This window comes from Chlamydotis macqueenii, chromosome 8, assembly GCF_036417535.1.
Source record: "Chlamydotis macqueenii isolate bChlMac1 chromosome 8, bChlMac1.mat, whole genome shotgun sequence".
NCBI lineage: Eukaryota > Metazoa > Chordata > Aves > Otidiformes > Otididae > Chlamydotis > Chlamydotis macqueenii.
The window spans coordinates 29,441,118-29,455,457 of record NC_141563.1 but is presented as its reverse complement, the minus strand read 5'-3'; the positions used below and the strand labels follow the sequence as shown (position 1 = coordinate 29,455,457).

The window sequence follows — 14,340 nt, the reverse complement described above, 5'->3', positions numbered from 1 at the left end:
GCTGACAGAGGTACCTTACAGCTCTGCAGTTTTGGTGGCTGGGAGACCAAACAGCACTGATTTTTTTGAGGTCAGTTCATGATAAAGAGAGACTGGAAAGGATTGTGCAAGTGGAAGAAAGGGCTAGAAACAGGTCAGCTGAAGGCTGACTCCCATAACATGTCGTTCATCTGGTTGCGAGAAATTTCTGATTTTTCCAGGATGTGTGAATCTACTCAATTCAGTGAGACAAAACAGGACACAGAAGGTTTTTGGATGAGAAATTTCTTCTTCTCAGTTGATGAAAAGCTAGAAAAGAAAGAGGCCAGCTTCCAATTTTTGAAGCAATGAAGAAGTCAGGATCTAGAGGTGAGGGAGAGACAGAAAGTGTTGGTTCAAAATAATTCAGAAAAGGTCAAGAGTTCATGTTCCTTGGCAGGTGCTGAAGGATGCAGAGCTTTATTTTCATGTTTCTCTCAACAGAAAGAATTGTGTGTTCGTACACAAATTTTCAGAGGAATTAGGTTTGCTGCTTTTGACCTGCATGTGTTCTGGGAAGAAAGAGACAAATAAATTTTGCAGGTGTCAAACTAGGTAGGGTAGCCAGGTAACCATCGGAAAGAAGTACCCCTTTGCAGCCAAATTCTTCTAGCAAACCCAGCCATTTGCTTCATAAAGCAACCCACAATTCCTAGTATGCTAAATTTTATAGCCCTTAGGAAAAAGAGAAACATAAACACAGGAAGGGAGGAATGCCGCAGAAACTGTTTTGTTTGAGGGAGGTTTAATTTCTCTTCCAACGCAGCGTTCTCGGTTTTGTTGTTTAGTTTTGAAATTTTTTTTTTTCTCCTTGTGGTAATGGCATATGTAGCTGGTTTTGTTTTCTACATGCCAGGTAGTGATTAAAATTAGCAATTTGGTAATCAGCATCTTGGCCTTGGGTGACAGAGACAGATGTACGGAATCACGCAGAATAGTTTGGGTTGGAAGGGACCTTTAAAGGCCATCTAGTCCAACCCCCCTGCAAGGAGCAGGGACATCTCCAACAAGATCAGGTTGCTCAGAGCCCCATCCAATGTGGCCTTGAATGTTTCCAGGGATGGGGCATCCAACACATCTCTGGGCAACCTGTGTCAGTGTTTCACCACCCTCACTGTAAATTTTTTTTTTCCTTATGTCCAGTCTGAATCTACCTTCCTCTGTTTTAAAATCTAAAAACTGTTTGTCTGTACTACATGCAAATAATGCTAAAACCACCAAATAATGGAAAGTACCAAATAATAAAAAGCACCATTAATAAAGTATCAATTAATACCAAATAATGTAAAGTACTAAACAATGCTAAAAGTTGTTTCAAAACCAAAGGAGACTGATGGTGAGGGCCTGTACTGAGGCAATTCTGTTGAATTCAGCATGTCCAGTTGACTCATGTGGGAGGGGATGACATTTCTGTCAGGTCTTGTTGTTTGCCATCCCAGGCAGAAGGTAACAGGTTGTGTGAACTTCACCACAACTTGGCCTGAAATCTTATTAGTAACATCTTGTGATGGAGATCAAGATCATGTCCCTGAAATCTGACCATGGAGATGAACCAAGCCTCACTACAAAGCCCAAGCCCTGGCACACACAGTGCAAGACACTTTCTGCTGTTAAAGTCGTTTTTCCTTCAACTCTTCTGCAGTTCAGCAGTGGGTGAGGGCACTCTGAGGAGGTTTTGTTTCCTCAGGAGAAAGCCAGATTGAAATCAGCCTCACCCTCACTGAGAAGAGCAGGTAAAGGAAGGAGTACCACCTCCATCTTCCCATCCTGCTCAGCATCTTCTCCCTCCTTGATTGGAAGCCAGGGACAGGGACACAGTGAGGCAGCACCAAAACATCTTCAGCAACAGGAATTCACACCAACCAGTCTCACACACGTATCAGCCCTGCAGGAGAGCCTACAAAGGAACCTGAATCTTGATGGTCTCCCATTATAACTCATCCTCGTATTTCTCCTGACACTGGGTCCATGTACAGGCTCACCATGTGGGCTCGATGTGCACAGGTAGCGATGGGTGTGGGGCAAACTTGGGCTGCCGTCACCCAAGGAAGACACCTTCCCTTCGTCCTCTGCAAGCACTGATGTCCTCTCCACTCCCTCCCCAGGAGCCAGTCCAGCGAGGCTAGCCAGTGCTAAAACCAAACTCTGCTTTTTTACTTGTTTTATTACAGGCCGTGAGAGTGGGCATTGGCTGTGTCAGGCGGCTGTGGTCTCGGTGGATTGTGTTTGTGGTCAGGCGCTCAGGATTCCTGATTTCTAGTCCTGGCGCTGCCGTTTGCTCAGTGTGTGGCCTTGGAAAACTCACTTAGCTCTGCTGCCCAGCAGTTTTTCCTTCTGTCGGATGGGGAAGTGACACCTGCGTTGCTGAGGGGCCAGGCCACAGCTGGGATAAACAGTAGTGTCCTGCTAATGAGTATAACCTCCTACACTAGCAGCTCAGAGGGAAGACATTAACTTAAAGGGTGGTTCATGTGAAGCCTGCAGCAGTTACTTTCTATTCCAGACACGAAGATGCTGAGTTCATGGGTCGTTCTTTGCCAATTCTTTGAATAGAAGGTATAGAATGGAATTGCACCAGCTACTGAAAGTTCATATATTGGCTTATGTCTTTCAGGGCAAGCATGGGCCTGATCTAACTGATAGAAAAGACCTGCATTTATAACAGGGTGCTGCCTGACGGTGTGGGGATGAAAGGAGATGAAGCTCCTTGGCTCCCTCTACCTCTTTCCACAATGCTCAGGAACTCTGCGTGGAGGTTAATCTGCTTGGTGGGCTCCTGACCCCAGAGCTGGATAGGTTGGTGAGCTCATGTTTCGTGATGGTGAAAGACTCTGTTCTGACTCTTGGATGTTGGAGCTGCTCATTGTAGTGTTGTGGAAAATGGTATCAGGATCTGACTGCTCCCCCATTTAGAAAATTCAGGGAAACAAAACTTTGTTGAGGCAGCCTCTGAAAATACTGCTTCATTAGAGGCAACGTGGTTTCATTGATGCAATGCAGAGTTGTGTGCCTCAGTGTGCCCAGCTGTAAAAGGGAAGGGATTATTTTTTTTTATTGCTCTAACAAGAGGGGATGAATTACTGTAGCTTTGATGTTGCCTAACCTAAACCCCTGGATGGAAACCTCTTTCCATCTGCCTCACCACTAACAAACCTATGTGACCCTGTGTCTCTGACCAGTTAGGGGCACCTGAAGTCCTGAACCCTTGTTGTGAAGAGCAGACAGTGCTGAGGTCTCTGTAAGGATGGAAATCTCAAGTGAGAAACCAAGTGGAGGATGATTCCTGTATGTGCCCACATGACTTAGGAAGGAGTCTGCTGCTTTTGCCTCAAGAAGTAACTGGGTGAAGCAAAAAGTGGTTCCACCATATTTTTGTCTGAGAGTCTTAAGCATGTGTTGGCCTGTTCCCTGGAGAAGTAGAAGGAGAGCTGAAGAGTCCGGATTCTCATTATATTTGGCTCCCTCCATGCCCGTGGCAGTAACCTCAGTAGAATCCACCATCAGCTGCTGCAACGGATCTTTGTAAGGTGTGAAGGCATCAAGCTGAAGAAGCATATGGTAAAACAATACCACATGTTAAAGCACAATAGGAGCAAGTCCATTTTGGCACAGCCTTCCACATGAAATCCCTTTTAATTTCAGTGACGTCACATTCCCAGTCTCAGGGAACCTATAGCAATATTTTCTGTGCCATAAATAAATTCACTTGGGGACTAATAAACTAAACTGTTGCTAATTTGTAATGTGCCACTTTTGCAGCAGTATCCAAAATTCATATGCACTAAGATTCCAGGGCTGGAAAGAATGAGGTGGCTTGTCCCTAACCACTGCTTAACTTTTTAAGTTACACTGGTGAGTCGGGTGCAGTTTGGCTTTTAGTGAGACCCCTGGGGAAGCAAAGTCATCTTAGCCTATGGTCTTAAAAAAAAACGCTATTAAAATAAAGGCATACCTATAAATAAAATAAAATTCAGGGAAATGATGTCTTTGTGACTGAAGCAGGAACACTTGTGCCATTCAAGGGCCTCACTTGCACTCCTGACTGTCACCACTGATAAGCACGAGCAACTTTGCCTTAATATAGTTTATAGGCACAGGTGGGCCCTCTTGCATTTAAGATCTCTCTGCTTGGGATTATTGCTTGGCTCAAGGAGGCCTTTTGCTGTGGTTGTCAGCAGACAGAAGGGGAGTGTGGCATCTCAGTGGGGCAGGTTGGTGCTTTCTGGTGTAGCAAGTACCAGCTGGTTATTATTCTGATTGCGAGGGTCCCATGTGTACCCTGGTCTCCCTTTTTCATTATATTCTGATCTGCTTGTTGGGGCTGATTTTAGATTAGGCTGAACTTTTTCCAGGGTAAAAGTAATACTCCAGGAAACACAGAGGTGCTTGTTCTCCAGGGCAGATCTACATGAGAGCTGTCAGGGGCCTGTTTCGAATTTGGCCTTTTTATTGCCACCAGAGAAGGTGGTGTTCCCTCTTTTGTCAAACCGGGGAGTGCAGAATTTTGCTCTTTCAACTTATTTGGGCTCATATCATCATGAAAGCAAGTGTCAGAGGACTGGGATTTCTGTCAGGACACAACACCTTTTTTTTTCTGACAGCTCTTTGGGTGGTTCATGACTGGGATGGTGTTCAAAGCAACCTCAGTTGAGTACCCTACTGTTAATCACAGAATCATCAAGCCCCTGCGTATCTTTGCCTCCTCTTTGAAAACCCTTTCTGTCCAGATCGGGCCCCATTGTCCCATTATATAGCTAATATACAGCTTCACTTCACAGTGAGGTGGCACCCTCTCCCAGGATGAAGCTGATAGATCCTCCTGCACAAGGAAAACCAACAATAAATGAATAGTCAGATACATTGAGATTGTAGTTTACTATATTGTGAAAATAAATATTTGCCTGTTCTGTCCTGAAGGAGTTATGGTCTGGCACAGCCATCCTATGTGGTTAAAGCATGTCTGCTCTGAGAAAGGACCCCAGATCATCGTTTTATCCTGATATTGTCCCTAGAAGGGTGGATGGGACAGCTGAAGTTTGCACATTGCAACGGGCTCATGCATGCAGTCCGTAAGTAATGCACTGGGCACCGGCCAGCAAAGCCTCGCAAGGCCTTCCCAGCAGTACCAGCTGGGGCACTGAGCAGAAACGCTGATAGTGAAGGTCATGTAAGCACCATGGACAAACAGTGCCTGACAGCCTGAGCTTCTGCAGTGTTGGTTTTGTTCTGTATTTTTACTAGATAAGAGCTTGTATCCTGTTACCATTGACCTGGAGCTGTACGTCAGCCCTGTGATTATGCTGTGGCGTTTGTACCGAGAGGGCACTGCAGCCCTCACCAAAGGCTGGAGGAGATCTCTGGGTGGAAGAGGTCTCCAGTTTTAGCAGTTTCTCCAACTTGCTATCCTTGAGTCAATAATTGGCATCCATCTGGAAAACCTTCTCATACTTTCTATCATGATCAAACTTCATCTTCTCACTCAGAGGGAACCCACCCAACGTGGTGGTTCAGCAGATAAACCAGTGTAGGTTTAAGTAAGTCCTAATAGGAAGAAGTATTGTTGAGTGTTTATTGCAGGGTCAGGATCTCTTGTATTAATCTTTCCTTCCAGCACTGGCAACCCACCCAAAAGTAGGAGTTCAGGTATATGGGACCTTTGGGAACTCAGTAAGTTGCTGCCTGCCTGCAGAGCTCCCTAACAGGCTGCGCGAATGCTCTTAAATGACGATTAAGTCAAGTTACCTTCCTGTGGCTGGCTGAGGGTTGGCATGTGGACAGCTATTTACACTTTATCTGACACGCTAACTTGCTCCGACGCAGTTAACTTCAACTGTGGTTTGCATTCTTAGCACGTGAGAATCCTTCCTACCCCATCCCTCCCCAAAATGGTTATAAACCACAGGGGGACTTAAGCTAGTCTCCACATGAAAATAAATTTGGGGTTGTCTCCATCAGCATTTAGTTTGGATTAGGAGCTTGCTTTTGAAATATATCCCTCAGTCTTACCCCTGTTGCACCTTGGTGCTTATTGGGATTCAACAGGCATTCAATCCGTGGGACCAGCCTCGTGCTAAGCCAAAATAAACCTCCCAAAATGTGTATAATGTTTATATCAGGCCCCACCTCTCCTCTTATCCGTTCCTGTCGGGCCATACTACTTGACAATTTAGCCAATTCAGACTTTGATTTTTTTAATAGCTTCCCCCAGTCCCTCCTCCATCTCACATGTTTCAAGAAACCCTTTTCACACAGTTTCACTGTAAGTCACCATGAATCGCTGCGACTCACAGGGGCAGGATTTACTCACCTGAGTCGAGGCTGTGCAGTTGGCCTGTGAGCTACAGAAAATTGTCATCGTTGAGTCTTCTGACTGTTATTAGCTGGCCTAGGCTGACTTGCACCAAGTCTATTGGTACTTCATTAGCTGTATTTTCATCTTCACTCCTATTTATCAATATATTTTGTGCTAACAGCATTAGTGCAAGGCCATAGGATTATATTACCCAGACTGTCTGAGCACATCAAGTCTTGCAATGCTTTTAAATCCTTCCTCATTAGTAAAGGATCCTGAGTGATTATCTAGCATGTGATTGCCACAGCCAAAGTAAGTTTTCATTCCCTGACATTATTCAATACACTGAGTTGTGGTGGAGCATTTTTCTTTTTCTTTTTCTTTTTCTTTTTCTTCTTCTTTTTCTTTTTCTTTTTCTTTTTCTTTTTCTTTTTCTTTTTTTTTCTTTTTCTTTTCTTTTTCTTTTCCTTTCTCTTCTTTTTCCTTTTCCTTTTTCTTCTTTTTTCTTTTCCTTTTCCTTTTTCTTTTTTGCTTTTCCTTTTTTCTTCCTCTTCCTCTTTCCATTCTCTTTCCCATTTCTTCCTTACCCTTTTCCTCTTTTCTTTCTCCCTTTTTTTTTTTTTTTTCCTCCCAGCCCGGTTGCCTGGTCCTTGCTGAGCTGGAAAGTCGCAGAAGCTGTTTTCTGTCAATTTGTTGATACCTTCTTCCTCTTCTAGCCTGGCACAGAATCTGCTTTTGTTAGTTTTCCTTTCGGGAGTACATGTGCACTTCAGCATGAGGTCTGACAACCTTGACCCTCCAGGCATGACTAATTCCCATTTACAAGACCACTACAAAATCCATCAGATCAAAAGTGTCAGGAAGTCAGGAAAACCCTGGCGCGTATGGCAGGCTGGAGCTGGTCTCCCTGTGCTGCGTGACAGAGTACGCTCGGCCGGCTGTGCTTTGCTGTGATAAGGTCGAGTAGAAACGGCACTTGGAAGGAACGGGAGGTGGAAGGGAGGGAAGGAAGGTTTCATTTCGCAAGCAGCCAGTGATGTATTGTTTAATACTGCGCTGTTCAGAGCCAGACACTGTGGCTCTAATAACAGCCAGGGTTAAGGCAATGATATAAATTGAAACTAAGGAGTTATGAGATGTCTTGTGGTGTTTGAAAGCCTGGGGGTAGAGACTTCCATGGGGTTGAGTTTGAAAGTAGGAAAATAGCAGTACAAAACTGATAACAAGTTTTTTGGAAGTTGTCTTCAAAGTTTTGTTTTTATGCTGTTCAGGAGTAGTGGTGGTGATAAACCCAACTAGTTGTGGGGTTTATGTGAGTTGGGGTTTGTATTTTATACAAGCATGTCTTAGAACTGAGAAACAGGATGAGTAGAGTGTCCCAAATATCTCTCTGGTGGTCTTATCCAACAGCTTCTTCTCAATCGAATCTCAATGACTTCCACTCCCTGTGAGGCCCACTCTGAGCGGTCCTCAAAAATGCCACCCAAAGAGACAGAAATCAATGTTACACAGACAGTCTGTGGGTCAATCTCTTGACACGTTCAGTCATAGCCCACAAAGCCAGCACAGAAGAAGAGGAATAAAAACTTGCACAGATGTGAGGTCTGAAAGAATGAGAGCACTCCGTGAACGAGGCCTCAGGAAGTAGGAGGTGGCCTTCAGTCACAAAAATGAGGTTTGTATTTAGTTGCCCAAAGGGAGCTGGAAAAAAGAGTGAGAGAGAAAGACAAGGTCTAGGGGGAACAAACCCTGGAGAGAAGGCAATATTGAAAATAAATGAAGGATCTCAATTTCTGTTGCAAACATGACCCTTGGACTTCAGCAGGGCTGGCGCAAATAGAGTTTGGTTTTATGGACAAAACTCACATACAAATCTGGACTGGAGCACCCAGGAGAGGCATATGGACAGCTGATTCAGCAGCTTTGCTGACTTTTTCAGTTGGAATTGTTAGAGCCCCTTTTCATTTTCCCCTTTGGACTTCAGGATGGGAATTTCAACATTGTTTAAAACATTCTCAATCACGTCTCTGAAACCAAAAGCTGGTATGAACTATGGGAAGGTGGTTTTGTAGAGCTTCTGTTCTAACCTGGAAAGTGCTGAATTCTCTCTGTGTGGGCCTGATCCAAGATCCATAGAAATCAGTCTTAGGCTTGCCATATAGTTTAATAGAAATTGGACCAAATTGCAGAAGTTTCCTACTCCTCTGGCCCATTTCTGTGGATTTTTGCCCACTCAATTTAAAAGAACAGTTTATATCATGAGAAACAAACCACTTTTGTTGTGTTTTTCTGTGTTTGGATATTTTTTTTGCTTAATGTTCTTTCCTTACTGTTACTGGCTGAGAAACAATGGCTGTGACTTTTTTATTGTTTTAATGGGATATAAGGAGGAAAAGTGACTCAAATACTTGCTAAAGGAAGTTTTCTCACTCAACTTGAAAGTGGAAAGGTTGATGTGAATGATGCCCCATTTGAGTACTCAGAAGAAATCATCTCTCCACCATTTAATGGGCAATTACTGTGCAGTGTCTGAGACTTTAGCCTGGAAAGCAGCAATGCTGGGGCAGAAAATACCGTGCTAATTGAAGACAGTTCCTCTCTGTGACTGGCTCTTCCCACCTCAATGCATCACAGTCCTTTGGGACATGGGTTCATGGGGCTGTACCAAGTGATTCATCTCCATCTTCCTTTCACCCCTTCACAAGAAGAAAACCCATTGTGTCTCACTCTCATCTTCCCAAAGGCAATTTATCCAATCCCACATCGGGAAAGCTAAGCCACATCTTCTAAACTCAAGTTAACGTCTTTACCACTGGGCACAAACTTTATTTCTTTCTAGCTCCGTTGCAAGTCAATACTGAGACACATTGGCAGAGCTCTCATGTGAATTAGTGCTGGAACAGCAGAAACATTGTATGGGTGGTTGAGCTGAGGTAATTAGTTTGTGTTAGCTGAGTCTGTAAACCTCTGGCATTCAGTATCCTGCAGTCTGCTGGGATTTTCACAGCCTTCATCACCATGGGTTCTCGGCACCTACTGCAGCTCTGGGCCACCCGTGCAGTTTCAAGCTCTGTTGCATGTCAGGATCTGGTTGCATTATTACATGTGGGGAATTCACACAAAATGTGCCACCTGCTAGCAGCCTGCCTGACTGTGCTTCAAATTCAGCTCCAGCTCTGAAGCCAAAAGACTTTCCCTGTGCAGAGCAGTGCAAGGAGAAGCATCGTCTCTCCAGAGCTTGTGTCTCTAGGATGAAGTCTTACATGGATTCCGTGAGGGCTGAGTTTACAGCTCAGCCTTCTCTTCACATTGTCTCTGCCTCGTCAACTTTTTTTGCAGGATTTGTGGGAACATAGTTCCTTGGAGACCTGTACCCTGTCCATCACCTGTTGTAAGAACAGGCAATAAATTCAATAGCCTTGAACAAGAAGGCTGCAAAACTAACAGAGGGACAAATGTATTCTTGTCCCTTCAGTCTTCCAATGCTTTATACACTTTATTTTCAAGGTTGAAGAAATATAATGGAAGTCATCCACTTACTTCACCAAATACAACAATCAAAATAAATTCAAGAGTGTTTCATCTTTTTCTTTTTTTTTTTTCTCTAAACCTTGTTTAGTTCACATCACATTTTTAACAGCTTTTACTAATGACTTTGTACAGCCTGCAGGGTAAATGCCCGGTGATGGAAATGAGAGGGATCCTTTACATATCCTGTACGTATATGAACAGTAGCCCAAGACCCTCCTGCTCAGCCTTTTGCAGAGATGCAAGTGTTCTGTTTCTTGGTTTGGGTTTAGGGTTTGGATTTTTATTTTCCATCTTAATGTACTAACTCAGAAGTAATAAATATTTTAAAACAAAACTGGAGTGGCTCATTTAGGGTTAGGTCTGTCCATAAGCATGTGATGAATGGGCTTCAATTTAAATGCCAGTGGTTTGGATAGCAGCAGGCAGCTGCTGTCACTCGAATCCTACAGCATCTACATGTTCCAGCCACAGTGGACCTCATGTAATGAGGCAAATTTAGAAGGGTTTTAGCCTGGCCCCTGGGATTTCTGAAGCTGCATTTAAGAACCCCCACTATGGAGAAAGGAGAGATGTGTAAGTAAGTGTGACTCCATCACCCATAAGAAACTATTGGAATTGGTCCTTCTCACTTTGCCACTTGAGTCAATTTTTGTAATGTACAGGCAAAGAAGGAAGGAGTCCCTCACCTTCACAATGTCATCGATGGCATGGTGTAGCTTGGTGCAAGTCCATCAGCTTGAAAGAGTTACTGCTGGATTATACCAGTGAGAACCTGAGAAAACATCACCTGTAAATAACTGATGTTAAGGCAAATGTTTGAAACCTCAAGGATGGTGAATTCTGATTTAGCACGGCTGAATTTCAGCCAAGCCAGTCTGAGATGAGTTTTATCGACATGGAGCTGCTCCAGTGAATCAGGCTTCATTTCTCCTTGCTGACAATCAAGTGAAGATGTGTCTCTGAGCGGGAGGCTCTGCTAAAGTGTAAGTGACAGCATTTCTTACCTAAGCCACTTCCAGGAAATGCTGAGTGCTGCTGGATTATATGGACTAGGCCCTTACAAAGCTCTTATTTTAAGGCTTGTCATAATGTTCCTTTAAAAGGGCTGGGTTGTACTGCACTACTAATCTGCGAGCATAGAGGATTGTGCCCTGGCTGAGGATCTAGTTCAGAATATGAACTGCCAAGCTTACTAGTATGAATCTATTGTTACTATGAGCTAGCATGATATTAATCAAGAAAGTGATGGTCCTGGGCAGCAGAGGATGTAGAATGTAACAATCAATGATTTAATGCTTGTTAAATTGACGGTTGGAAGAAGATGAGCCTTCCTGAGCCTGGCCTTGCCATTTTCTATTGAGTGAAACACATTTTCTAGTGTTAGCCTTTGTAAATTGAAAGCCATATAAGCCTTTTGGGAGGGACTGGAGAATCCAACAACTGTAGATCTTTTAGAGAAAATAAATAGACTCTATCATCTGTTGCAGCACCGTCACATTGGTTTTCATTTACAGCTGAAAAAAAAAAAAGAGGCTAAAGACTGTTTATTTCTATTATTTTCCTTTGATTTGTTTCTTTCTTTGCTTGCATGTGTGGATGGGTTGTTAAAGTTTTTGTCTTGCTGCCTTTTGCAATTTTTTATGGCCCACATTCTGATGTGTTGCAGCTCATCTGCAGCCTGAGCAGAGCACATGAGGGTGGGCAGGGTTCAGTTTCTGCTTATAACTCAAGCAGGTAGTAACTGGCTAGGTTATAATTTAGGGAGTGGGAGGAAGACAGTAAAATTAAATGTTGGGGAATTTTTCAAAGTGTCCAACGACCACAGTTCATATGTAGGAGGAGATGTCCTTCCCGTCCCTCTCCTCCCCCTGTTTCTGAATGGTTTTGCAGAGCAGCTATGACTAAGGCTTCACTAAACTGAAAGTGCCACAGCCTGGAATGATAATCAAAAAAGATGCGTGTTGTTATAAACACTCAATCATTTTTCTTCTTTCTTGTGGAGTTGTTATGAAGCCCAGAGGTTCAGAAGTTCAAAAATATAAAGGAATAATTTGTACAAGAAAAGAAAGGACTCTATTTCACAAGCCATTGATGCTTCCACTGGGAATTAGCAGTAGCTGTTAGAGTAGCTGGGGTCATACAGAGCAACCATGCATTCTGCTCCCACTTAGGAAACCCCTAATTTTTAACTTTTTAACAGCCACAAGCTTAAGTTCTGGCAATGAAAAGTGGAGGGAATGTTTGAGGAGCTCTTATTAAAAAAATAAACTTCAAATGATGATTGACTCCCCGTTTATGTCTCTAGAATAGGGCCCATAAATCTCAACAGTTTTCTCTTCAATGGCTACTTGTTCTTTTTGGTTGGTGACAACTTTTATTTTAAGCGAGCTCAATTCTTAAATTAACCCTTGTGTTGACTCAAGCCTCCTTGTTTGTCTTTGCTTTGCCTCCCATGGATGGAGAAAAGTTTAGCATATGGTAACAGATCCATTCCCGTTTCATGGTTGACATGAAATGTGGGCATTGGTGTGTCACTGGAAGAGGGAGGAACCAGCAGACTTCAGATCTGCCTTCAAAGAGAGCACTGAGACTCCTCTGTGGGTCCTCGATGTGGGACTTCTGAAAGGGAGATGAGCACTGAAGATTTAACTCATTTAAGCACAAATATTCAGATTCAGATGTGGTCATTCAAACTCCCAGTCCCAGTCAGTATGGATGGGGTCTGGCACTCCCTTCATGATGCTTTTAAGAGCAACTATAGCGATATAGCTGTCCAGTGGTCCCTGGGTTTTTCCTGTGTTTAGAATGAAATCCAATCTTTGCAGCCTGGTAAGGAAATACTTGATATAAAACCCATAAAAATCTGCAGCAGCGTCAGCCACTGAACCTACCAGATGACACAACTGAAAAATGGGTTGACAAGCAAGAGCACTGTGCCCATAGGTCTCTGTTAGCTACCGAGTCTCCTTCACAGGTATGCGAGCTCTGGGAGCCAGCAGTACTCATACTCCAGTGCTTGCCTGTGTGTGGCCAGCCAAATTTGGAAGCTTTATCTTATATCTTTCTGTCAGTGACCTGTTATACAGTCCTGGGGCCTAATGCTTGTGTCAACATGAGGTTAGGTTTCATGGCATCCTGAGCAGAGCAGGAATGTCCTGGCTTACATTTGTCTCCCCAGGAGAGGGAGAGGGTGGGAGAGAAGCATTTAGCAGCTACTGGGCAATCTTCTGCCATCTCTTGACAGGTAGTGATATAAATCAGGGGCTTGAGTGGGACACGAAGGCAAGACCTCATTGCTCTGTTTAGATCCCTATCAGCCGTGATTAATTCAGTGCTATAGGTGGAAGGATAAACGTGGCTTCCTGTAATCTTAATTGTTTCCACCAGCCTTTGAACTGATGCATCCATCTGGTAGCATTTAGTTGTGAATACAAAGGGTCAAACTGTGCCCAGGACTGCATGGTAGGCAGCCGCACCAGTTCTGGGAAATGGCAGTGCCAGCTGGGAACTGGTCTTTTGGTCATGCAGTACAGCTGGGGCAAGGGGACTCAAGTTAGTCCTGAATGGTTAGCTTGCAATATCATCTGGAACCTTTCAGGTGCCAGAACTTCTGAATTTATTAGAGAGGAGACTGGCAAAAGTGCCTTAAGATGGCTGGAGACTTCATACGATGCTACAAGGCCTTTTGCTCTGCCATTTCCAATGCTCTTAGGACAGGTCTTCTTGCATCAGGAGTCCTTCCTTTTCTCTCAAGACTTTCTGACGGTGTAGGTCTGCAATCTTTGTAAGTGACTGACTCATACACTCATCCCTCTACACTCAGTGCTGTGCAGAGGGCTTGACTTTGCTTTGACATTCTTGTGTACAAAGCATTCTTATGATAATTACTTAAAAAATACTATGCTAGTTTTACTCCCTCTTTAACGTCACCACGTACTCATGGGAAATTCTGCAAAGGCCAACTGTCTTAATATATTTGGTGGAGGGGGCGTGTTTTGAAAGCAGAAAGATCTTTGGCAAAAGCAGCCTGCGAGGAACAGAATGAGCTTATTTCAGCTGACAGCTTTGGAGAAAACCAGCATTGCTAAGTTTCAAATTAGTGTGGGTAGACACTAATAAGAAAATTTAGGGCTAGCAATTCAGAGGGAATAGTTTATTGCTTTTTGGTTAATCCCTTTTCAATTTCTATCAGCATAGAAAGAGCAGTCATTTACGCCCAAAGCAAAATGTGATGAAAACAGGCAGAATAAAATGTAATTTTGCTTCCTAAATGCAAAGAGGAGAGGTCACTCCGTCAGAAGAGTCAGAATTTGCAGTTTAAACAAGACTGCATGAAGTCTTTGTCTTAGTAATGTTTGTATCCTAATGTTTTGAATCCAGTAACTTCTAGTTAGAAGAGCTCAGTAAAGAATCTTTCCTGCGCAACTTCTTTTGCAATCGATTCAATTTTTCCTTCTCTGTATTAACTGTCTGACATTTTTCTCAGATGTATTCATGGT

The 14,340-nt window shown here is 43.5% G+C and overlaps 1 protein-coding gene across 1 annotated transcript in view; it reads left to right on the top strand.

Moving 5' to 3' along the window:
• TRABD2B (TraB domain containing 2B) overlaps nucleotides 1-14,340 on the top strand; it is a 291,275-nt gene that overhangs the window by 129,568 nt on the left and 147,367 nt on the right. The gene's annotated exons all lie outside the window — the stretch shown is intronic.